Source organism: Mandrillus leucophaeus, unplaced genomic scaffold (genome assembly GCF_000951045.1).
Source record: "Mandrillus leucophaeus isolate KB7577 unplaced genomic scaffold, Mleu.le_1.0 Scaffold72, whole genome shotgun sequence".
Taxonomy (NCBI): Eukaryota; Metazoa; Chordata; class Mammalia; order Primates; family Cercopithecidae; genus Mandrillus; species Mandrillus leucophaeus.
Genome location: NW_012107808.1, coordinates 6011513 through 6037741, shown reverse-complemented (window position 1 = coordinate 6037741; position 26229 = coordinate 6011513).

Below are 26229 nucleotides of genomic sequence, written 5' to 3'. Positions count from 1 at the left end.
TGTGTTAATGGAATTCTTGGAGGAGTCTGAGGCAAATGCTGGTGTTCAATTTGCCTATAAACAGAAGGACCCAAATTAATCTTCCCTCTTCTGCCGCTATTTCGTAAATACTTCTATTTCCTCATGGATACATTTCCCCTGATACCACCACCACATCCCCTTCAAAAAAATATAAATAAATAACAGCAAAATTAGAAACGCAATCAATATTTTCATACCATCCTACCTTTGTCTTTGGTTAGGTAGTTAACTCTAATAAGACTGGGCCAGTTTCTAGTGAGGCTAAGATGTCTATAATCCTGCTTCTGTTAAAACAAACATTTGGGCTGGGTGCAGCAGTTCACATCTATAACCCCAGCACTTTGGGAGGCTGAGGTGAAAGTATTGCTTAAGGTCAGGAGTTTGAGGCCAGGCTGGCCAACACAATGAGATCTCATTTCTACAAAAAAATAAAAAATAGGCAGGCAGGGTGGCACACACCTAAGCTCCAGCTACGAGGGAGGCTGGGGCAGGAGGATGGCTGGAGTCCAGGGGTTCAAGGCTGCAGTGAGCTATGATTATACCATGGCACTCCAGCCTAGGCAACAGAGTGAGACCCTATCTCTAAAAGAAAAAACAACAACAGAAAAACAAATATATGGAAGGATTCATTCAGAAAAAATAATGTAATAATTACAACAACTTAAAAATGTGGGTTGGGCACAGTGGCTCACGTCTGTAATCCCAGCACTTTGGGAGGCCAAGGCGGGCAGATCACGAAGTCAACAGATCAAGACCATCCTGGCCAACATGGTGAAATCCTGTCTCTACTGAAAATACAAAAAATAATTTAGCTGGGTGTGGCAGTGCATACCTGTAGTCCCAGCTACTGGGGAGACTGAGGCAGGGGAATCGCTTGAACCCAGGAGGCAGAGGTTACAGTGAGCCAAGATCGTGCCATTGCACTCCAGCCTGGATGACAGAGTGAAACTCAGTCTCAAAAAAATAAAAAATAATGTGTAGTACTTTTTTAGTTTTCACTTACAGTAACTGGTATTAATCTGTTTTAATTTCTCAAGTGCTTCATGAATATTATCCACATTTTGCAAAAAAAAAAAAAAAAAAAAATACCTGAGAGCCATAGAAGCGGGATGGGACATCCCAGTGGGAACTAGCGCAAGCCCGATGCCAGGCCAAGACTCTCACCACAGACCCTGCAGTCTATCTGCCATGCCACATTGGCTCTGGCGTTTTTCTCACAGTTAAACTGATAAGGTCACATTCTGCCCATAAATAAAAATCAGAGTAAATTGCATTGAACTCACTTATTTGCAAATGAGGGGAATATGTAAGGCAACTCCAGAACTAAGGCTCAACTGGAACCTATTATTTGAAAATAAAAGAGATGTAGTAACTAATACAAACTCAAGTCAAAAAGTCATATAGAGTGAGAGTAGAAAAAAGCCACACAACTGAAGCCTTAAACATCAAGAGTAGCAAGCTTCTAAAAATTAAACTGAATTTCCATCAGTGACGACAGCAAACTGGTAGGACACTGTTGTGCTGAGCTGCCAGACTCTGCCCCACCCCCCAAAATTCCTATGTTGAAGACCTAAGTCCCCTTACCTTAGAACATGACCATATGAAGAGACAGGGTCTATATAGAGGTAATTAAGGTAAAATGAGACCATTGGGGTGGGCCCTAATCCAATATAACTGGTGTCCCCATAAGGAGAAGAAATGGCTGAGTGCGGTGGCTCACGCCTGTATTCCCAGCACTTTGGAGGCCCGAGGTAGGCGGTTCATGAGGTCAGGAGTTCAAGACCAGCCTGGCCAACATGGTGAAACCCTATCTCTACTAAAAATACAAAAATTAGCTGGGCATGGTGGCACATTCCTGTAATCCCAGCTAGTTGGGAGGTTGAGGCAGGAGAATTGCTGGAACTGGGACCTGAGAGGAAGAGGCTGCAGTGAGCCAAGATCGCACCACTGCACTCCAGACTGAGCTACAGAGCAAGACTCCCTCGAAAAAAAATAAATAAAAAGAAGAGGAGGAAGAAGATGGAGGAGGAGGAGGAGGAGGGTGAGAAGGAGGAGGAGAAGGAGGAGAAGAAGAAGAAAGAAGAGAAGAAGAGGAAGAAGAAGAAGAAGAAGGAGGAGGGGAAGAAAGAAGAAGAGAAGAGGAGGAGGAGAAGGAGGAAGAGGAGGAGGAGGAAGAGGAAGAAGAAATGTGGACCTGCAGAGAGAAAATGCTGTGAAGACCCTGGGAGAAGACAAGCCACAGAGAGAGGCCTGGAGCAGACCCTCAGCTGCTACCTGCCCCACCCTGCCCACACCTTGAGCTGGAACTCCCAGTCTCCGAAACTGGGCCAATACATTTCCGTTGTTTCAGTCACCCCGTCTGGGTACTTTGCAGCCCTAGCAAACGAACCAGGAACCCAAAATACAATGAACCTGAAGGAGCCCTATCTGTCAAGCCATTACCTACTCAGCACTGTTCCCAGGCACTTAAAGAGGTTCAAAGACTCAGTGTTATTCTTCAAGAAAGCTTATGATCAGTCTGGGCAGGGAGAGTCCAAATATTAAAAAATGAGAGGCTGGCACACAGCACCAACCTGTCCTGGCTGCTAGCTGCAGGCGCACGTGCTCCTGGCCCTGTGAGCTCCCTTAGAGGCCGAGCCTGGTTTCTCTGCCTGCCCCTCCCTCCTCTCCCACTCCCTGCCTGCACTCTAGCCGAAATGAACATCTGAGGTCTCGCAATGTTTGATTCCCTTCAGGTTCCTGACTTCGTGTGTCCCAGCGCTCCAGATAGCCCTCCCCCTCTACAAACAGACGTGTTTCCTGGAAAACACTCACCGCATCTCCAGAACTCAGTTGAAGTGTGGCCGTCTCCAGAAGATTTTCCCTGAGCACTTTCTGAGACTGGCTCAGGGCTTCCTTCTCTCTGCTCCCATCCTTTCCTGGGCTCCCTTCGGCAGCGACACCTGGGTGGCTCTGCTGGCGCCCGCTTAGGCTTAAGCTTGCCAGGCTGAGTTTCCTCCAGGCCAGGGTTGTGTGGGGCCTGCTGTGAGTGAGAGGGCAGCGTCCACATCCCCAGCGCCCTTCTCCCTCTCCCAGCACACACCAATCCTCTCTTTGTGTTGCTCGACAAACACAAGAGCTTTTATTTTAAAACTGGGAGAAAATAAATTAGAGAAAGAGATGAAAAAGCACTTCCCCACTCCTCATCCCTTAGATTGATTTTAAATATCCAGACAGAGAGAAACCAGAGGCAAAAGTGACCAGGCTCCTCCAGGGCACTAGCTATCCAAGGCGAGTCCGAGGCCTTGGGACACCAGAGACCTTTGCAAGGGGTCTGAGGATTGAAAACTTTTTTCATAGTGACACTAAGACATGCTTTCCCTATTTTCATTGTCATTCTCTCAATGGAGTTTCCCAGAGCCTACAGGAACCTGATGGCATCACTGTTCTGACAAAGTATGTAAAAGGGGTGCATTCTTCAGCTCTAAAAATGTCTCTTTAAAAAAAAAGGAAAAAAAAATATGGAATGCTTCAGGAATTTGCATGTCATCCTTGTGCAAAAAATTTCTCTTTTAATTTCTAACACAATCAATATCAGTATATGCCACCCAAGTAAGAAAAAAAAAAGTCCTATGGGGACCACAATAATCTTCAAGAGTGTGAGAAGTTCCTGCTTCCAAGGAGTTGGAGAATCTCTCCGCCCTAGAGAGTTTTGGGAGGATCCATGTAAAGCACAGCTGTCTGGACCCCAGGTGACAAATGAGTGTTCAGAGGTGGGAGGGGACCCTTGTCTCTGCCTCTAGACAGAACCCACTCAAACTTCGCAATCCCAAGGAGTGAAGGGTTAGAGAACATCAGAACAGCCACATTGGTGATGACCTAACACCCTGACAGGCTACAGTAAAACCAATTATTAGGAAGAAGGAAGCAGGGACGCATAGGAAGAAGACAGGAGAATATGCATTCTTATTTAAGACTCAGATGCCCAGCTACCTCCACTACCTCCAGCAGTCCTGAACTAGGAAGCGTAGTTTTGTTTTTGTTTTTGTTTTTTTTAAAGCTTCTAAGCATGGTGAAACAGCTTTTAGAAAATCCATGCACCAAGCCCAAGGAGAGAGTGGATGGGTGGTGAAGTCACCATTTTTCTTCTGAGACACAGTCATTTGTCATAAATTAACACGAAATATATTCAATTTCCCCAAGCTGCTGCCAGCTCTCTGCAAATTAGTTCACTTCAGCAACATTTCACTGAAAATGTCAGTAAAATTATTTTTCTAATTAATTATTAACTAAATTCTAATCAAAATTCCAATGGACAATTTTTGTATCTTTACAACCAATTCTAAATTCATAATGAGGAATATATTAAAAAATTAAGCTTTTAAATATTCTTGTTGTTTAGCGACAGGGTCTCACTCTGTTGCCCAGGCTGGAGCTCAGTGGCACAATCATAGCTCACTGCTGCGGCCTTGAACTCCCGGGCTCAAGAGATCTTCTTGCCTCAGCCTCCCGAGCAGTTAGAACTATAGGCGCAGACAACCCTGTCTGCCTAATTTCTTTTATTTTTATTCTCCGAGAGATTGGGTCTTGCTACGTTGCTCAAGCTCATCTTAGACGCGTTGCCTCAAGTGACTCTCCTCCCTCGGCCTCCCAAAGCACTGGGATGATGGGTGTAAGCCACTGTGCCTGGCCCTAACCTTAAATCTTCTTAAGACAATAATGCCAGGAAGGTTACCTAAGTAATAAAACTTGTTTTAAAACAAAATTAAGGAAAAGACACTGTGGTATTTGTGTAAGAAGAATTGACAGATAAGTAAATAGAAAAGATAGTTATAGAAGATAAGAGTTATGGAAGACACATACCCCTCCACACCACTTACGGAAATGTGCATGATATTTTCAATACAGAATACACCACAAACCAGAAGGTAAAGATGATTCAGTGTGACTGGTGTTTAAAACATTTCCATATTAACTAAAGTAAAGGTAGAACTTTGCCTTACACTTTACACCAAAGATAAGTTCTATATGTATCAGAGAGTTAAATATTTTAAAAATAAAACACAAAAAGGAAAATATGTGTGAATCTCAACTCAATCCTTATAGAAAGGACTTCCTAAACATTTAAACAATAAAAAATAAAAGAAAAAAATCGGTAAATTTGAATGATGAAACATAATATAATAGCCACATTATATAGCAAAAAAATAAGGCAAAAAAAACTGGAAACATTCACAGCAAGCATGATATAAGGTCAAGATTCTTAATATATAAAGAGCACCTGTTCACCAAAAATGAAACTCAGCAACACTCAAAATCCTCTTAAAATATGAAAATGACTAAACAGAAAATTCACAGAACTAATACGAGTGGTTAACACATTTGAAATGAGGTTCAGCCTCAAGAGAGCATATTTTACCTATCCATGCACTAAGGATTTGTGGATGACAGCTTTCAATGCTAACAAGAATACATTGAAAAGAGTGCACATATATTTTCCTTCAGGAGGCAAATCTGGAAGTACATACCAAGAATCTTTAAGAAGACTTAGAATTCAAAGGAACATTGTTAATCAGATAGAGAAGCTAAGTTTAATATGTACAGGAATGCACCCCACAGCATTGTTTATCATTGCAAACCTAGACAATGCTTAGTATCTCTCAGTCTCAATTCCTCAACTGAACACCAGGAATAGTAACCTACTTTGTATATACATTATATATGTAAAGCATTTGAACTAGAGCTTGGCATATAGCGGGCACTTAATACATAATTGGTTTTTGGGTTTTTTTGTTTGTTTGTTTGTTTGTTTGAGAGAGAGTCTCACTGTGACGTCCAGGCCAGAGTGCAGTGGTACAATCTTGGCTCAGTGCAACCTCTGCCTCCCAGGTTCAAGCAATTCTCCTTCCTCAGCCTCCCGAGTAGCTGAGATTAGGGCATATACCACCAAGTCCAGCTAATTTTTGTATTTTTAGTAGAGATAGGGTTTTACCACATTGACCAGGCCGGTCTTGAACTCCTGACTTCAGGTGATCCACCAGCCTCGGCCTTTCAAAGTGCTGGAATTACAGGCATAAGCCACTGCATCTGGCCCAATGCATAATTGTTTTTACCATCTTTTGCTGTACCAGCAAAATTCTGACGGCAATTTCTGGCTGCTGTTTCACCTTGAACTTCCTGCCAAGTGACACCTGAGAGATGTAGGGCACTCACAGCTCCCAGCAGGCCACGGTGGCGCTGTTTCCACTCAAACATTGACAATTTGGAAAGCAGAGTCATTTGAGGGAATACATACATAACAAATTCACTTATTGAGACTATTCCCTTAAGATGGTAGATAATTGAGGAATACTATTTTTATAATATATATTTACATTCATAATTACTGATTTCTGATTGCCAGTACATGTGGCAACATAATTTTGGAGGATGATGTGTGCTTATGTGAGAAACATAAAGGTACAAGATAAATATAATATATATACACACAAACATATACAATGAAAAGTTATATATGAGATATATAAATACGTAGATTTATACAGATGTAATATCTATTATGTCTACTTAATTGCCTATAAAGATGTGGATAGAAATGAAGAAATCAGATAAATTAGCCACTTTATAAAAGAATTCATGATCCTCCATAAGACTCCAAATCTTATCTAATAGTTAAAATGTAATAAAGCGGACTTTTAAAGTTACAATTCATATTCGGTATCTCAGGGACACATATATTTCAATACATGAGGTAGACATAGAAAACAATTCACATTTATTTACATTTGAAAGTCATAGTTATTAATGCCGGCTAATCTCCCTACGCAAATTCTGAAATACCAACACCTAGCTGTAAATAGCTTGGAAGTGTGACCACAAAGAACGTGCCCATAGGCGGATTATCTTAGGGAGATTAACTTGCTTTTTAATTCATTCAATTATTAGAATCTTAAAAAGTAAGCACTAACATTTTCAAAGTGCTAAAAAGACCCAAACACAATAATAACTCAGAAAGCTTGGACAAATAAATATAGTGACTTTAAAACTCTAGCCTCTTACAAAGGAATTCAGGAAGAATGTAATTTGATTCAAAGAGGTTTAAATCAAACAACTGATTATCAGAATGAAAATAATGCTTTGATCAAATTTTTGGTTTTTTAATTTTAAAACCTCATACAAACTACAATATTATCCTATGTTCACCAGAGTCATTTATCAGTATATCCACTTTCCAAAATGGGAAGAAAAAAAAAAAGCTGTTACATCAGCATTTTTTTAACCTTCTCCTTTCTACACATTGGGCCTTTCTTGTGTATGTCTTCTAGAAAATTTGCATTTAGAGAGAGGAAATTATAATCACTTGAAGAAACATCCTCTTGATCACACCAAAACCTTTCACTCCAAATCCCAAGCCATTAAAATTTGACCCACGTTATAGAAACGATGGAATCATGGTCATAAACTCTGCTTCCTCCCCTTAAACTCAACTTAGTGATTGTATTTTATTTATTTTTTTTATTTTTCATTTTCTTGGCCTTGTCTCAGTCTCTTCTATAGATCAGTTTCCCCCACAGCTTGGTAATGAGATGAGGTAAGCCACGCCTCTTCCAAATTACAGAGAACTCGGAAGGCAAAGGTGGAGAGGACATAGAGGACTCTAAAATAAGGATGGAGGCAAACACTCCTTGCTCCCAGCTTTGGCCCACCAGTAAACACACGCTCACAACGCTTCTCCTTTGTAGATTCTGAACAAGTTTCATGAGCCAGTATCTCACAAACATCTGCCTTCATTATAATTATATTTCTATTTCAGCTGCACCAAGCTATTTACAGATGAGCCTGTTCATAAAGAGCTTTATAATTAAGCAAACAGAAATATCTTTTTATAGGATGCAGATCTAGGGGTGATAATCACACACAAAATACACAGCAACAGTTGCAAATAGAGTGTTTAACGCTAGTTATATAGTTAGTGATGTGCTCAATAAAGCCTGACATGTCTTTGTTCCTAAATACGAGAAAATATGGTCTTTGCTACACAGCAGTGTAAACTGTCTTCTTTTCCTATTTTTTTAAGCAAAGGCCATATTTTTCAGGGTGGGTTCTTAAAATGTATGTGTGTATGTGTTTTATATAACAACAGGGTCTTAACACACATTCTCTGGCTTAGTAGGGCTTGAAATATGCCTGGGATTTGGAGAGAGCTGATTCTAAATATAAGCAGCAACGTATGGTGGCACAGAGTGTGACAGATTAAATTAGTAGATAGTAGAGATTATCTGATGGTACTATGGAAGTTGCTGCCAGACAAAAAGAAACGTACAATACTTATCGCAGCAGAAAAAGGAATTGCTCGTGTTCCAATTAAAATCTGCCTAAAGCCGTGGAGATTTACCAAGAAGTCCTGTACGTTCCCGTAACCCTTACCTGAAACCTCCGCCTGTCTCAGTGCTTCAAAGCTGTCACTTGCAAAAATATTTGTAAATCTTCTTGACCATCCAGAAGTCATGAAATCCTAGTCTGGGCAGGAAAAAATAGTTATTGTTTCCTAAGATTCAGCCTTGGCACAGAAAGATTCACATACATCAAACAACACTTCGTTCTAGAAGATATATGTACAGCTCATATACTGCTCCTGAGAGCGTGCAGTGGTGCCATGCGTTAGAAAATGACTTTAATTGGACAACCACACCCAGAATAAAAGAGCAAGTCTAAAAATAGTAATCTCCTTTGACCCAGTAATTACAATTGTACAAATAATTATGAAGAAAAGAAAACTCAAAAAGCATCAATAAAATAACTTTTATCCAGCAAGATATTTGTCATAATGTTTACTATTGTCATAAAATAAAAATGGAACGTCCTCAAATGTCCAACTGTAGGAAAATGGTGAAATAATTTATGGCAGATACATTCAGTGGAATAGCCTACAGCCATAATATTTTTGTTGTCTAAAAGTTTATAATGATTTGGAGGAATGTTTACTATATAATATTAATGAGTAAAACTGGGTGAATGACACAATATAATCTCAACTGTGTACATATGAAAGTACAATAGATGGGAGGAAATACATCAAAATATTTAAAGTGATTAAATTAGGGAAATGAGATTTCATTCTATTCTTATTAGCTAAATGTATTTTCCAAATTTTCTGTAATAAACATTTACAAATTTCAGGCTCAATAAAGGGTATTTGTAAAACTATAACCAATCTCAATGTCCATCATAATGATAAAATTGGAGTTGCTTATCTCTATTGTGGAAGGCTGGCATCATGTTTTCTGACAGACTCAAGTAACCACACATTTTCTATGACCGAAGTGTAACTTTGTCTCTGGTTCACTTTCTACCAGTCCGCTAGAATACGCATGGGAGGATTCCAAGGCTTTAAAGCATGTGTTACAAACATAACTATATTTGTTCTTTAAGAAAAGGAAGATGAGGCCGGGTGAGGTGGCTCACGCCTGTAATCCCACCACTTTGGGAGGCTGAGGTGGGTGGATCACCTGAGGTCAGGAGTTCGAGACCCCAGCCTGGCCAACATGGAAAAACCCAATCTCTACTAAAAATACAAAAATTAGCCGGCCTGGTGGCACACGCCTGTAATCCCAGCTACTCAGGAGGCTGAGGCAAGAGAATCACTTGAACCCAGGAGGCAGAGGTTGCAGTGAGCCAAGATTGTGACCACTGCACTCCAGCCTGGGTAACAGAGTGGGACTTCATTTCAAAGAAAACAAAAGGACAAGGAAGAAGAGAGCACTGACAGAGAAATCCCTGGCTCGCGTGTGGAATGTGTCCTTTCAACACAGTTTGTCTGTCTTTTGCTTGAGTCTCTCTCCTGGTCTGTGTATGTGTTTCTTATATTCCTCCACGCCTCCACATCTGCTTCTTAGGCCTTTCTCTCTCCGTAATATGTAATGAAAGAGGGAGAACAAACTCCGTTGAGTTCCTTCAGTGTGCCCAGTGACATTCAGCTTTGTGAAATCTTTCCATCTTCACTCCATTCATAAAGAATTGTTATCATAACCCCATTTTAAAGGTGAGCTGAAGTCCCAGCACGGTGGCTCACACCTGTAATCCCAGCACTTTGGGAGGCTGAGACACAAGAATCTCTTGAGCCCAGGAGTTTGATGACAGCCTGGGCAAAATGGTGAGACCCCATCGCTACAAAAAATATAAAAAATTAGCTGAGTGTTGTGGCACGTGCCTGTAGTCCCAGCTACTCAGGAGGCTGAGGCAAGAGAAATGCTCGAGCCCAGGAGGTTGAGGTGGCAATGAGCTGTGCCGGTGCCACTGCACTCCGGCCTGGGCAACACAGTGAGATCCTCCCTCAGAAAAAAAGAAAAGGATGAGTAGATAAAGGCAAAGGGAGTTTGTTCCAAGCGATCCTGCTATTAGAGGTAAAGTAGAAATTCAGATTTTGGGTCTGTCTGTCTAAAACCTAGTTGATGAATGAATCAATTCTTCTCCCATGTTTTCCATGTTGTCTCCCTGATATTGGACTCAGGAGACCCGCTGTAGGGGGACTTGGGTGTGAACTTCAGCAAATAGAGCATGCTTCCCAAGTTCACATACAACCCAATGCGTATCAGTCACCCATCAATTTATCTAATACACTTGGCCTACTTCCACAATCAGCTTTCATAACCTAAACAGTAAAATATACTATGAATTTAGAAAAACATAAAATAAAACCAAGGCAGTTTAAAAGAGCAGAGTAATTATTACCCAACATCTGATTGCCCCAGCCAGTGGCTGATTTCTAACCACTGTGTGAAGAGCTCCTTCCTTTCAGTTTCATTAAACTTGCTTCCTTGTAATTTAAAGATATGTTTTCTGATTGTTGGTGTCCAGGATTTGGTAAACTTGAACACAGACATTCAGGTTTACTGTCTTTCACAATGGTGTGGGCCTGGTGCACATTCCCTGGGCTTCCCAGATCAAAGCATGTCTACACCTCTTGCCCTGTCCAGAGACATCAGGCAACTTTCCTGAAATGAAACTACCTAGGTTTGCAGGCTAGTTCTGGATTTGAATGGACTATAGCTCTGTATTACTTCATTTTCATGCTGCTGATAAAGACATATCTGGGACTGAGAATTTATAAGGAAAAAGAGGTTTAATTGACTGAAAGTTCCACATGACTGAGGAGACCTTACAATCACGGCAGAAGGTGAAAGGCACATCACACATGGTGGCAGACAAGAGGAGAGAGCTTGTGCAGGGAAACCCCTTTATAAAACCATCCAATCTCATGAGACTTATTCACTATCATGAGAACAGCATGGGAAAGACCCACCCCCATGATTCAGTTACCTCCCACCAGGTCCCACCCACAACACGTGGAAATTGTGGAAACTATAATTCAAGATGAGATTTGAGTGAGAACACAGCCAAACCATATCAGGCTCTTTCTCCAGCATTTTCAGTCTTTGTATCTTGCCTAACTTATTTCCTGGAAACAAACAAACAACCACAACAACAAAACCATTCTCCAAAAGCCCCATCTCAAAAAAGAAAGAATTTTTTTTTTTTTTTTTTTTTTTCCGAGATGGAGTCCCACTCTGTTACCCAGGCTGGAGTGCAGTGGTGCGATCTCAGCTCACTGCAAACTCTGCCTCCTGGGCTTATACCATTCTCCTGCCTCAGCCTCCCAAGTAGCTGGGACTACAGGTATCTGCACCACCATGCCTAATTTTTTTTTTTTCATATTTTTAGTAGAGACAGGGTTTCACCATGTTAGCCAGGATGGTCTCCATCTCCTGACCTTGTGATCCACCCCCCTCAGCCTCCCAAAGTGCTGGGATTACAGGCGTGAGCCGCCGCTCCAGGTTAAGAACGAATTTTTACTGGCGCAGATGCTTCTCTATCTGCCATCCTGATTCTCTCCTTTCACAGCCCATTTACTAATATCCTTTCTCAGAACCCTGGAATTTAGCAGTATCCTGGCTGGCTGTCATCTGTGTAGGGCCAGCTTGGTAGCCATAGGAGCTCTACAGTCATACAAGGCTCTATACCTAGGAGGGTCCTGTGCTTAGTTTAATACTCACTTGGCTGTCACCATCTAAAAAGTCTTATGAACGTTAGAACAAGCGTCCCTGCGTTTTCGTTTTGCACTGGACTCGAACTTGTCCATTAGTCTAGTGCCATGGTGCACTTCAGGGCTAGTCACCATTCCCCACCCGGCTGTCCCTGTCTTGGGTTCTTCGCTGGCAAGTCTCTGGAACACTCACACAGTCAGCCACTGCTCCTGAGCCTCCCTTGCTGCTGTTATGTTCTGTTTGTTTCTCTCCTCTCCTTCTGAAATAGTTTAGCATCACAGATCTCCTCTAACTCCCTATGGCACTGCTGCTCCATACCCCCTTCCTTTGCATTGCCTAGCCTTGTCCTAAGGTGCTCCCATGCTCCCACACTGGCCTTTTCTTTCTCTTTGTTCTCTTTTTGGAGTTCACACTACTCCTAAAGCTTCATCTATCACCTCTATGGGATTGACTTTTTTAAAAATGGTGTTTTCCACAACGTTTCTCACCACCACGTTAACCCTGAAGTTCCAGGTACTGATGTGCTTTAACTCAATTCTGCCCAGCAAATACACTCAGCAAATAGAAAATCCTACTCTTCACTGCTCTCTTTAAACTGGTGCTTTCTACAGATTTCTTTCTTTGATCAGTGAAGCTGTCATTCTATATGAGACCCACACTTCAGTATAATTTCCAAAATATTTCCCATGGCTACTTCTCTCATCCAGTCTATTTTTTAGTCTGCATATATTAACTCTTCTATTAAAAAAAAAAAACAAAAAACCATTGTCGCAAATTTCCCAAAGCCAAATTCATCACATCCACAGCTACGCCGTACTTTTTGGTGACATCTGAGCCTCCAATGGTTGGAGTTAGTGAAAGCTCTAAGGTTTTTCTCTCACAACCTCAGATGGCACGTCATAACGAAAATAAGCCTCAGACTGAATTCTGACACATACGTACTTATTAGTAAGTAGGCACAAATGGCATCCAACAACCTGTTGTGTTGGAGTCATGACGCCCAGCTCTCATCCTTTCCAACACTCTGTTTTGTGTGAAATATTCCCTCGATGCTGATGTGACAATATTCTAGCAGCACCATTCAGCTGACATTCTAGTTCAAGTCAGGTGACAAAAATCCATCCAGAATCAGCTAAAAACAGTCAGGCTTGGAACACTAAGCCGAGGAGCCTATTCCAAAGAATGCTGGCAATTAGGGCTCACTGGATTTTTCTCTCTTGTTCACACAAGGGCAGGATTGACTGCATAATATTCCAAGCCAATCCACATATGTTTCTTCATCAGTTTTATTTAGGAAGTATTTTAATGATGTATTAAGGACTGACGCAACCACTGGCTGAAAAACAAAAAGACTAATACCTCGAAAGTAAGTCACATCAGTGGTGCTTCCAGTCCAAAACAAACTTCACCTGGAATAACTAGAACTCTGGAATCAATGTTCCTTTGCTTCCTGTTCACATTCACCTATTGTATCTGTATGTGTTCCCAAAAAGAGCATGTATGTACATACTTTTAACTGTTTAGAATTTTGTATTTTATAATAATTTTAGTGTTATATAAAAGTTACAAAAGTCACACAGAGTTCCCATACACCTTTCAATCAGTTTTCCCTAATATTTTCACCCTAAACACATAATAAATTAACAGAACTAAGAATTTTTCACCAGTGCCATTGTGTGAGCTCTACTACACACTTTGTTCTGATTTTTCCTGGTTTTCCTAAATATTTTTTCTGTTCCTAGATCTAATCTGAGTTTTTTACTGTGCATTCAATTTTCATGTCTCCTAGCCTCCTCTAAAATCCTCCAAGACAGTTCCTCAGTCTTCCCTTGTATCTCACGAGTATGGCTTTTTAAAGAGTACTCATCAAGTCATTTTATAAAATATACTTTGATATAGCTTGGTCCGATTTTGAGAAAAAAAATATATATAGCAAGAATATCATGCAAGTAGCATATAATCATTTAGGTGTATCACATCACGGAGTTCAAGATATCTGAACGTCATATCACAGGTGCTGTTGACCTCAATCACTTGGCTGACGTGGTATCTGCCCTGTTTCTCCCCTTTAAAGTTACTTTTTTTCTTTGTAAATAATATGTGTCATAAAGGAGATTCTTTGAGATTATTGAAATATCTTCTTTTAACTTTTAATTTTTGTGAGTACATAGGTGTATATATTTATGGGTGTATATATTATGCCTGTATCAAATGCCATCTACCCCATAAATATATATACCTAATATGCATATTTTAGTTTCAATTATTTTTAACTTAAAGATATGTTGAATGTGCTCTTCGGGACTTACTGTTTTTACTTACAGTAAGTTATTAATATTTCTTCACATTGTTGCATGTGGCTGTAGTTTGCTCTATTTCATATCTGTGTATTCATTCAGTTTCTGATTAATGGACACATTTAGGTTACTCTCAGTTGTTTTTTCTCTGTTGATACTGCTACAAACATTCTTGTACAAGTCTTTCGTTACACATATATGAAAGTTTTTCTTGAGTATAAATTGAGTTGTGGAATTCCTGGGCCAATAGGGTAAATAAAGGTTTAGGAGAAAATGTCAAATTGTCCTCCATCATGGTTACAAAAATGAATTATCTTTCCAGCAATGTAAAAGAGCTGTTTTGTGATACACATTTCTCCAACACTTCGTATAGTCCATTTTTAAATTATTGCCAAGTGTATGGTATGAAATAACATCTCAGTGTCACCTTAATTGGCATTACTGTGATCATATACAAATCAAGTATTTATTGACTATGAAATGTGTTTTTGCCTTTTGACCATTTTTCTCTTGGGCTAGGTTCTTAATGACTTTAAAGAGCTTTATGCATTTTTGACATGACTCTGTATAACTTAAACACTATTAATTTCACCAATGGAAAGTCATCTGCCTTCTCATAATAACCACTATGTAATTGAACAAACCGTCTGAGTATCATGGGAGTTTGAGCACCACAGAAGGGCTTGTTGTGATGGCCTCCCCAATAATGCAGGCCTTTGTTGACTTCATATCCCTAGTCAGTGTCTATTAAATGGTTAGCTAAGTGCCCCTTGGCTATAGTTAATTGGTTTAATTTGTATAACCTGTTTACATATACACATTCACATGCACAAGCACACACACACGCACAACATACAACACTGCCTAAAATGAATGACAATGTAGCACTCACCATTTCTGATCCCATTGAAACCACCCTGTTGACCCACACCAACAACTTTGGTGATTTCCAGCGGGCTCCTGCTTCCAGTCTCTTTCCTTCTCAGTGCAGCGTGCGCAGTGATCCCAGACTCTTCTCTTCATTATCTAATAATACAAATGAAGTCAAAATGCCTCAGTTCTGCCTGGGCCTAGCCTTCCTTCCCAGGCATCCCTCCTCCTGCTTCCCACAGGCATGGAGCCTCAGGACGTGAGCTCTGGCATCAATAACTCTGTCCCAGCCTGAGAACTTGGCAGATGCATGACATGTAAGTCAATCACATACCCTGATGAAAGCTTGGTTTCTTTTTCCATAAAAGAAGGAGAATCCCAGTGACTGTCTCAAAGGCACATAGAGTCCACGTGAGGAAGAAGTGAGGTAATGTTTTTTCAATGTTCAGTACAATGTCTGCAGAACAACAATCAATGAATGTTTGTTGTTTTTATGTGCCTATTATTATCATTAATATTGCACTTCAGGCTGCACACGGTGGCCCACGCCTGTAATCCCAGCACTTTGGGAGGTCGAGGCGGGTGGATCACTGGAAGTCGGGAGTTAAGAGACCAGCCTGACCAACATGGAGAAAACCTCCAAAAAAAAAAAAAAAAAAAAGCAAAATTAGCTGGGCACAGTGGCATATGTCTGTAATCCCGGCTACTTAGGAGGCTGAGGTAGGAGAATTGCTTGAAGCAAGGAAGCAGAAGTTGCGGTGAGCTGAGATCACGCCACTGCACTCCAGCCCGGGCAACAAGAGCGAAACTCTGAGCATCCTGTTACTCCCTAAACATTAAGGTGGGGATTCACTTGGCCACTCCCCCTTAGCATCTCTGTAAAGACATCTTACTCAACTGTGTGTATAATGGGAGAGAATGCTATGATCTTCAGAATCCTTAAGCACTTTGCTAACACTTATTTTAGAACACTTACGGCTAGCAGTTTCTTATACAAACACATTCGTCTCTCTGTTGTCTGTGTGCTGCTTGAGAGCAAGAACTATTATATTACTCATCTCTTTTTCCAGGATCTAGAGCCAGACCTAGAACAGAACAGGTGTTCAGGAAATCTATGTTGTGGGAATGTCTTCCTTCTCTTCTTTTTTTCTTTTCTTCCTCTTTTCTAATCCAAAAAAAAAAATCTTTTTTAATACCCCCATGGAAAAAGTCTTATAAGAAAGTTACTTTTGTCTGTAAACCTTATAAAACCTCATGATGTCCAGACTGGAAACCTTACAGTTTTTTTATTTTGTTTTGTTTAAAAAAAAAAAAAAAAGGTCCAAATAATGATTCATTGATTCATGTCTGTTTCCATGAATAGATTAGCATAATTCTTACTAATTTTCTTTTCTTCTTTTATTATCTAAACCCGTAAGTATCAGGGACTCTCTTATACTCCTTACAAATTGCCCCCAACCCAGGCACAACATATCGCTTATCTATACCAACGGGGCACGGCCATCTTGGCCTCTTGTCTACCTCTTCATTTCTCTTCTGCCACAAGACATCTGAACCTCACCTTTCTCTTTGTCTAAAGTTATCAGTTTTCCTAGGTCACTCAAGGTACAGATTCCCTGAGAGTTTAGTTCTTATTCTGCCTGGCTGCTTTTATGGGGAGAATGTTCCCAGTCATGATGGTGCTTTCTTGCTTTGAAGTTCCAGGGAGGAAAATAAAGGAAGCAGACAATCCTTCGATGCTCTACTGTGGTCAGAGTTGCAGTGGGGAGGGGAGGAGACCCACACATCGATACACACGTGCTGCCGTGGTTCTGTAACATTATCATGCATTCATATGGTGTCCGGGGATAGACCATATTCATAAATATAAATTATTCTATAAGTTCAACTTTAACGTCTTTAAATATTACCTTTTCCATCATCCTTTCATGGCCTGAAACAAACCAAGGAGCACAAGTTGTCATGTTCTGTCTTATGTCATTTGCAATCACAATCATTAGATCATTTGATTAATTTCATGAGCTAGAAGAGTCCATTCAATGAACTGTGCTCATATTCAGGGTCCTAGAGCTCACATCTATCACCACACATGCTCAGACATGATGTAGCACACTCACATGCACCTAGGTGAGGCTTTTCCTCAACATCCTAGTCCAACCCTTCATTTACTGTGGGGAAAAATCAGACAACATCTATTATCTATTTTTAAAAATCTATTATGTTAAGGGTAAAAAAAGGAGGTAGGGTGATGAAAAGAGAATAACTATATACAAATGATGTGATGACTATGTGCATAATCGTATTCTTGGAAATCATTACTCAAGAGTTCCAGTCTACCTCTGCTCCGCGATTGTGTGTGTGAGGATCCAGTGCAAGAGGGAGGAACTGCCCCAGGTATTTGGAACACAGAAAGGTTTAATACAAGGAAGTGGGTGCCCATAAAATCACTGAATAGAACAAGGAATGGGCCTGCTGCTGAGCTCTTGACAGCACTATAGAGAAGAGCCAGAGAAGAGGAGGCTGCCCCTGACTCCACTGGCTCTGCAGGCTCCCTGGAACAGGGTGTCTGGACTCAAAATGCACTCCCATGAGACCCACCTCTTCGCCTTCAGAAGCTGCAGGAGGTGGACCACAGTTGCTACTCCAGATCTGCCTTCCAAATCTTCCACAGGTTTTTCTGACTGTGGCAGGCAATTCTCAATCTAATCTCCAGCTGCTGACAAGTATCCTTTGCAGTTTCCTGACTTCTCCCAACAGAAGAGGTGAAAGGGGGTGAGAGAGCCAAGCCACCGTGCAGTAAAATGAATTGTTTCCCTGTTGTGCAGAGCGGGATTTAAGCTCAGGCTCTTCTCTAGCACTCCCACCACTCAGATTGTTCCTTCTGGAACAATTCTGTTAACATGTGAGCTTTGGTTTTTGTAGCGGCAAGGTATTGTCCTTGTCCACTTGTTGGAAGTATTGAATATAGTGCACATGCAGGACTAGTATAGTGCCTGGAACAAGGTAGGTACTTGACATATTGAAACTCTTATTGTCCTCCCTCGAGAGTGATACAGTGTAACTGTCGGTTACAAACACTGACCAAGCACCAGCTATGTACTTGGATGCTTTCATGACCCCATCCCAGTTAATCACCGTAACAACCCCATGGTGTGCATCTTGAAATATCCATGTGGTTGGTGAGGAACCAAGGGTCAGAGAGAACATACGGCTGATCCAAGGTGAAGGCAGGGTCCCCTGCTCTTGCCTCCCCACCCAGTTCCAACACATACACACACCGTCTGAATAAAATGCCACCTATTTTTCTTATGCCACTGTAAAAGGGCTAATTTTTCTTTCTTTCTTTCCCCGACGCTGCTTTTTTTCTTTTTTTTTTCTTTTGGCATCTTGCTCTGTTGCCCAGGGTGGAGTGCAGTGGCGCAATATTGGCTCACTACAAATTCTGTCTCCTGGGTTGAAGCCATTCTCTTGCCTCAGCCTCCCAGGTAGCTGGGATTACAGGTGTGTGCCACCACACCTGGCTAATTTCTGTATTTTTAGTAGAGATGAGATTTCACTATGTTGGCCAGGCTGGTCTCAAACTCCTGACCTCAAGTGATCCACCCACCTCGGCCTCCCAAAGTGCTAGGATTACAGGTGTGAGCCACCATGCCCAGCCAGAAGGACTAATATTAACATCAGACTTGCGCTCACTCTCCTCCTCATGACTTGCAGGAACGGAGAAAGTGTGGCATCTGTGATCACAGCCCTATTGTCCGCACCCTTCTGCCTCACTCTCCTTTCTTGATCTCTTGCAGCTTTGTACTAAACCATTTCAGTTGTTTGCATGAACAGAGAATCTTCCAGCTGTGTCATTCTTCCTTCTATCCCAGCCTTCCAGCCTTAGGGAACTCATTTGTTCATGCAGGGGGCATCTTCTATTAGTGTCTACTGAGCTTGGCACCCTGATAAAGACTCAGAGATGAACAAAGCTCAGACTCTCCCCTCAAAAGTCCACACAGTCTTGTGAGGAATGAAAGGATGCGCACCCAAAGGACTGCAGTGACATTTGAGAAAACATTATTAAAATGCTTGACCTCAGACTGCAGGAGCTTGCATGAGTGAGTCTGCCCCATGACGGGGAAGAGGAGGCAAGATCAAGGGGGACTTCACACAGAAAGCAACTTTTCTAACAGCTTTATTGAAGTGTGATTGATATACAAAAACTGCATGTATTTAATGTGAACAATTTAAATTGGATGAGTTTGAATATATGTAAACACCTGTGATACCATCACCAAAATTGAAGTAATAGACATAGCCAACACTCCCAAAGGTTCCTTGTGTCCCTTTTGTTTAGTTTTGTGTTTCTGGCAAGGGTATGTAACATGATATCTGCCCTCTTTACAAATTTCGAGTTCCCAATACTGTGTTGACTAAAGGCACTATACTGCATAGTGTAGCACAGATCTCTAGGACCTACTCATCTTGCAGAACTGAAACTTTATGCCCACTGAATAATTCATTTTGTCCACCCATCCCTCCACCCCAGCTCCTGGCCACCACTATTGTATTCTCTATTTCTATAAGTTTGACTATTTTGTCTTTGTTTTGCTTTGCTTTCTTTGAGGTAGGGTCTCACTCTGTTGCCCAGGATGGAGTGCAGTGGGGCATTCAAGGCTCACTGCAGCCTTGACCTCCCAGGCTTAAGCAGTCCTTTCACCTCAGCCTCCCAAGGAGCTGGGACTACAGGCACATGCCACCATGCCAGGCTAATTTTTTAAAATAATTTTTTGTAAAGACAGAGTCTCACTATATTGCCCAATCTGGTCTTGAACTCCTGGGCTCAAGCTATTCTCCCATTTTGGCTTCTCAAAGTGCTGGGATTACAGGTATGAGCCACTGTGCCTGATCCAAGAGTTTGACTGTTATAGATTCCTCATATAAGTGTAATCATGCAGTGTTTGTACTTCTGTTCGTAGCTTATTTCACTTAACAAAATGTTTCACAGGTTCATCCATGCTGTTGCAAATGGCAAGATTTCTTTCTTTTTTAAGGCTAGGTAATATTCTATTGCATAGACATAGCACATCTTTACCCACTCATTTGTGGAAGAAAACAGGTTGATTGCATTACTTGACTATTGTCAATAATGCTGCAATGAACATGGAAGTGCAGATATCTCTTTGGGATCCTGATTTCAATTCTTTTGGAAATGTACCCAGAAGTGAAATCACTGTGTCATATGGTAAAGCTGAACTTTGATGAATGATGTATTTCACCAAGTGGAGAAAAAAGAAAAGCATGGGATGCCTGAAGCTTAGGATAGTGTCCTAAAGAGACCCTCCGTCTTTGCAGCTTCACATTAGTAAGCCCTGCTGACACCGTGCGATGTCTGGACATCATTGGGATACTACATTTTGAGAGGGAATAGGGCTATGCTGAAACCTTTCAAATGACTCATGTCTCTGAAGTCCTGTGTTAACCCATTGCTACTGAAAGAACAGAAATGCCATCTGGCCACAGATATGATAAACACCATGACAACACTCAGGGGGAGTGAAAGCGTAAGTGGATACTGGGGCCAGAAGAGCTGGGCTGAGGGAAAGGTGAGTCCTTGGATGCTTGGTGCGATTAATGGGTGGGTTGGGATAAGGGTGGGGAGGAGAAGAGGCTGGAGGGGTGAGGAAGAGGCAGCCATGGGGACAAGACCTAGGAGAGACAGGCTGAGTCCTTGAATATTGTGATAAGATGTCCAGGCCCCTCATCTCAGATCAGTGGGGAGGCTCTTTGCTTGTCTTCAGTGGCAACCCACAAGGCAACTTTCTCCAGCCACTATTAGCCCCCGGGAGGTTCTGCTTACGTTACTGGCAAAACCACTCTCCTCTGTCTCTGTCTCTGTCTCTGTCTCTCTCTTTCTCTTTCTCCCTTTCCTTCTCTCCCTCTTTGACATGCACACGTACACACAAATTATTTGATTATTTTTTAGTGAATCTGTAATGGCTCTCTCCATAGACCCTATGTCTCGGTTGAGAAACTGTATCTGACTTAGCTAATTATTTTTCTCACCATGCATGTAACATATATAATTTTTAAAAATAAGGAAAAAGAAAACAGCTCTAAAATTACTATGTAAAGTATACTTTTGCTACTTCTTGGTGTACTTGGTGTACAGCTCATGGTGAGTCACAGTGTTGCATGACTCCATGGGCAGGAACCTAAATATCCATGAAGCCATAAACCACAACTCACCATTCCCTAGGATCTGCTAACTCTTCCCTGCCCACTGGACAGAAGAAATGCCTGGCAATGTAGTGGCAGGTAACAAGCAGACACAGGATGCTGAAGACCCAGCCATCAGAGAGCCTTCACTTCCTTTTGCAAAGTCAAGACTCATGGCAGACGTGTCCATGCACACCAAGTTTGAGAGCTGCTGTGAGACTCCCTTCTGTTGTGAAAAATACTCAGCAGGCTTTTCAGAACTCTCTGTGCACCCCCAGCATAACAGTCAAGGGAGAGATAGGAAATGTCCTCCGCACTTTGGAGCCCAGCTCTTGCCAAGAAGCGTTCCAAAGTCTTCTAGTTGGCTCTGCTCTCCCAGCACAATTATTCAGGCCCTGGAGAAGAATAGAAATGACGCTTCTGCTGCCACTTCCTTCCCACCAGGGGGTGGTCAGCTCTGAAAGCTCCCCAGGCTGAGAAGGATGACCAGAGGAGAATCTGCCTAGGACATCTCTGCCCAGGCCCCTGACGCCCATGCTCCAGCCCACACCTTCCAAGTGGACTGGCTCTGCCACCCAACTGCTTGTGTTTCTTCCTATGTGTTAAGTCTGAGCATCTAACTCATCTCTAGGAAGGGAAAATTAGAGCTTTTACTATATTCTCTATTCAGACTGTCTAAAACAGATGGGTCTGGTGTGTTGCTGAGGAGGTGGCCCACCTGATGAGACCTGGAGATGAGGTGGAGAGAAGTGGCATCACACGAGATTCATGAAGACACCAAAAAGCAGCGTCAGGAGGGTAGGGAGTGAGCAGAGCTCAGTAATTGAGTCCCCAGGGAAAAGCTAAGTCCAATTCACCCAAGAAGAGGATCTTAATGAGTTGCTAACATCAAGGGATTGGAGACAGATATAAAGAAAGAGCACTAAACTAGGGGTGTTTTAAACAAAAATATGATCCGCAGCACAGGGATATAGATTTCACCAGGTCCCCTGGCCAACAATCCCCATGCAGCTTATAGGGTGGCAACCTACAGTGTCCCCTTATATTGCCGCAGCTTTGGGGCGAGAATCCAGGCCTTCCTTTACAACATGTTTAGCGTCCCCGTGAACGCAAGAAATAAAAATCAGACAAAAAATGTAGAGGCCAGTTTCTCCAGGTGACAATCAAACCATTAGTTTTCAGTCTAGAAACACCTCAGATGAAGATGCGATATTCACTGCTCAGGGATGGGCTGCTCCAATCACAGATGTAGCTCCAGATAGAGGTTTTGTGGACCTTGGGCCCCCAGCAAAGGGAAGCTGTCAGCATGGCCAGGTTCAGGCCTGATATGAACAAGAATCCACTAGCCCAGACTTTGGTCCATAGAGTTTCTTTAGCTATCAGGTCCTAGCATTCCAGAGGGAAGGAGGCAGGTATCCCCAGCACCTAATCTCTTGAGAGCCAGAAACTCTTCAAGCACCATCCAATAATACCATAAACGTGTACAGAGTGAAGGATGAGGTGGGCGAGTTTTTCAGTGGTATTCATGATACACAAAACAGACTGTCTAATTATGATAATCTCATCTAAAATCCAAACTCCTAAACCAGCAAAATGGTTTGGGAAGACGTGCAGAATCTCAGAGCCCACTGCGTGGTTTAACATTTGGTTTCAACGCTGTATGCCCATGAGACCTTGGGTTTATAACCCATACTTCTCTGCCAAACCCAGCTCAAGTCCTGCCTCTTCAGAAAACCACCCCTTACTGCTCCTAGCTGCTTTTCTGATCCCCTCCTTTTTTAAAGTCCTAACATCCTTGAGGTGTATCTTACAATTCAGTACTTGGTGAATTCTGTCTTAGGTTGTTCTAATTGTTCTAGAGGAGAATGTCCTGTTACAAAAGGTTTGCCAACTGTAAAAGCATACCTTTCTCTCTTTCTTAGCAATGAGAACAGTTTAAAACATACTGTAGATTGTCAAGAAGGCCTGTGGGTTGGCTGACCCATGTCAATGTAGGCTTCTTTTACACTATAGCCAGAGTAATTGTAATTCCATGGTACTAAAGCATTCTCAAGGCCGAAGTTACATGTAATAAAAGGACCTGTTTCGGCTCCAAAACAGAGCTAAGCACCTCGTCCTTCTATGACCTGATGCTATGAATGGCCTCACCATCTGTCCTCTAACACAAATCAGAAATCCAGATTTGATCATCTTTTATTCTTCCTTTCTTCTTCCTCAGCCCCTAAAGCCAGTTGGCCCCCAAGTCTTATCAATTCTTACCCCTTCGCATCTCTCAGATGGTGTTACGCCTCTCCATCACTCCTGTGACTGAAGTCACACCCTCATCATTCCAACCAGGTTTGGTGCACAACCCCATCATGCCTCTTCGTCTACTTCCACAATGAGTGATTCATCAGCCAAATCTCCAATCCATCATGCCTCTTAAAACTGTGTAGATTAAAGTCGTGTAGTTGCTTCCCACTGCTTCCAAGCTTTGTTTAAACTACTTATCACAGCGTTCAAGGTTCTTCATCACGAGCTCCTAGAGACACTTCTTATCTCAGTACCCTTTGGCTGAGTCGCATTAACCAATCTGTAATTCCTTGAGGTCCATGCATTTTATGCAACATTTCTTGCTCTGCAATACTCTACCATCCCTTCGCCCACTTCTCAAGGTTCTGTCTGACCTTCAGGTCACCACTCAAGCATTCTCTTTGTGAAAGCATTTCCAGAGTAGGGTAGGAACCTGCATTCAACTAATTCTCTACTAACATTAAAGCACTTATTATCTGGTGTTGTCATTATGAATCTTATTGACTGCCTTGGCCATTATTAAACTACATACTTACCCCTTTTAGCTCAGAAATTGTATCTCATTCATCTGTGAATCATCAGAGCTTAACCCAGTGCCTGGCTCAATAAATGATTATCGAGTGCATGGATGAATAGAGAAAGAAAAGAATGAATACAAGAATGGATGAAAAAGTGACTGGGCAAAGGAATAAGTAAGTGAAAAATGAGTGACAGTGCAGCACAAGTCTTTAACCAGCTCTGTGGTTGGTTATCCATTGCATGTAAATGCCACAACCATGGTCTTCTTCTCACTGCCTGAGTTACCCCTGGGCAGCTTCATCTACTTCTTTGCATTAATGGCCTCCTATATGTTCTCCCCCCTAATAATCTCTATTTCCAGAGAATGGGCTCATGAGTTTCAGACTCAAACATGCACTTTGGTAGTTGTATATCCCCCTGTGGATGTTCCACAGACACTTAAAATTCAAAATGTCCCAAATTCATGATCTTTCTTCTATCTCTGTTATTTGTGTTTCCTTTCTCAATGAAAAGAGTCATTTCTGTAAGTGCAATCCTTATATCTCCAAATTTCAAATATCCACAGTCTATCAAGCCCTAGTATGTCTACCTTATACATATCTCATCCCATACCGGGCTCCCCCCAAACCCACTGGCATTACTCTAGCCCAGGAAAGAACCCTGGCTCTCCTGGATGATTCCCACTGTCTCCTGGTCTCCCTGCTTGCATTTTGTCCCACTCAAATCTACTTTCCACCCACCAGTCAGACTGCCATTCCACAGTGAGCTCACCCCAGTGATTAAAACCCTCCCGTCGTTTTCCAGTGTCCTCTGGCTAAAGGCCAAACTCTTTTAAAACGTTTACTGTGCCCTTCCTGATCCCTCACCACTCAGCCTTGAACCTGATAACTCACTGCCTTCTGTCCCCCATAATCTCTAATCGTGTTAAACCACTTTCAGCTCTTCAAAGCCTCTGGGGCTCCAGGCTGATTCACATATGGCTCTTTCATTGTGAAACACCCTCCCTCATTCTGGCTACACAGCCTGCCTGACTCCTGGCTCAGCTGATCTGTCACCTCCTATAAGAAGCCTCCCCTGCCCACTGGGTTGGGGCCACTCCCACGTGCTTCTGTGAGATCCTGCACTTCCTGTTTCATAGGAATGATAGGACTTACCAGGTGATTATAGTTTTCTGGTAATAGGTCTTCTCTACACTCTGAGAACCATAACTAAACCATTAGATGAAGGATCAGGAGAGTGTGTGTGTCTGGGAGTGTTGGTCATTCAGCAACATCCATGTGAGCCTTTTCCTTTGATGTAGGTGATAAATAAATTTTCAGTCTTACACTAAGTGCTCTGTGAGACACAGAGTCAAGGTGATTCTCTCGTACCTTGAAACCCATCTGTGCTGATTTCATCTGTCTCTGAGCCCCTCCTGTATGAAAATGATAGCAAGGCACTTGGAGCTCCAGGAGATTAGATACTTGATCATCCCATGTCTGATTGGATTTCCAGTATCTAGTAAGGAAAGCTCTAAAAGAATATGTACAGGATATTGAATGAATATTGAACATTTGAACATTTGACTAATAAACAGACACTCACCAAGGACGTATAACATTTCAGAAATGGTGTCAGGATCCTAGAGGAATACAAAGATACTCCCTACCCATGAGAAGGGTAGGATCTGATTGAGAAGACACAGAAACACTTAAAAAGAATATTACTACAGTGCAGAACATTGTACTAGAGAATCTGTAAGAAAGACTTTATTGGTGCTTGAAAATTCAAAAAGAAAAAACAAAAAAGTGGCGAGGTTCAATGGCTCATGCTTGTAATTCTAGCATTTTGGGAGGCTGAGGTGGATAGATTTCTTGAGCCCAGGAGCTGAAGACCAGCCTGGGCAAAATTACAAAAAACTATCTCTACCAAAAGCAGTGCACACCTGTAGTCCTAGCTGCCCAGGAAGCAGAGGTTGCAGTGAGCCGATATCATGCCACTGCACACCAGCCTGTGCAACAGAACCC